At 23.6% G+C, this 1,070-nt stretch overlaps 1 non-coding gene across 1 annotated transcript; it reads left to right on the plus strand.

Annotated features, from left to right (window-relative positions):
- The first annotated feature begins 618 nt into the window (after positions 1 to 618).
- Positions 619 to 797, plus strand: LOC138858620 (5.8S ribosomal RNA). Its single transcript, XR_011397672.1, has one exon. It is a non-coding gene; the product is annotated as a 5.8S ribosomal RNA (ribosomal RNA).
- The last annotated feature ends 273 nt before the right edge of the window (positions 798 to 1,070 follow it).

Raw genomic sequence — 1,070 nt, forward strand, 5'->3', positions numbered from 1 at the left:
GTTCCTATCCGAAAAGAAAAAAAAATAATTATATAAAAACAAAATAAAAAAAAAGAATAAAAAAGAAAAAAAAGTTTTCTTTTTGTTCTTTTCATTCAAAATGTTTTGAATTATACAATGTTTTGAATGTTTTTCTGTTTTTTTTTTTTTTAACTCCTTGTAATGCATTATGACAATATATATTATATTGTGAACTTCGCATACATTGTATTTGAACGCAATAAAAAAACCTTTAAACATATAGCTGTACTTATTATTTATATAGAAAATAATATTTAATTGTGATATTTATATAAAATATTATAAATGATAAGTTAACTTGTTCACATTAACGTGTGTAATACCTTTTTTTTATGGTATTTTCTATTTGTGATTAAAAACATGTTGAAAAATTTAAAAAAAGAAAACGCACAAATAGAGAAGAAAATAATATATAAAAGGTATTACTGTTTTTGTTGACCTAAGACATGCGCAGCTGCAAATGTTTGGGTTTAAAATTACAATTTATTGAAAGATGTTTTAAATTTATGTATTAAAAATTTATTATTGATTAATTATTAATACTTTCAATAAATTAAAATTCTTTGACTTAGAATTAAAAAAATACAAAAAAATTATCACTCTAAGCGGTGGATCACTCGGCTCATGGGTCGATGAAGAACGCAGCAAACTGTGCGTCATCGTGTGAACTGCAGGACACATGAACATCGACATTTTGAACGCATATTGCGGTCCATGCTGTTATGTACTTTAATTAATTTTAAAGTGCTGCTTGGACTACATATGGTTGAGGGTTGTAAGACTATGCTAAATTAGTTGCTTATTCTTTTAGTCAATTAATAGAATTTAAGCATATGGCATATTATTGGATTGTATTTTTCAATCCATAATATTAATAGCATAAAAAGAAATATAGAAAATATATTCTTGAATACCTCATATTTGAACGAAAATTTATGATAAATGAGAATCTTAGTATTCCCATAAAAGAAAAAATTTTCAACATTATTTAAATTATATTAAATAATACATAAGAGGAATGTCTAGCATAAAATAAATTTTTATTCTAG

This window comes from Bactrocera oleae, unplaced genomic scaffold (assembly GCF_042242935.1).
Source record: "Bactrocera oleae isolate idBacOlea1 unplaced genomic scaffold, idBacOlea1 ctg00000010.1, whole genome shotgun sequence".
NCBI classification, from domain to species: Eukaryota; Metazoa; Arthropoda; class Insecta; order Diptera; family Tephritidae; genus Bactrocera; species Bactrocera oleae.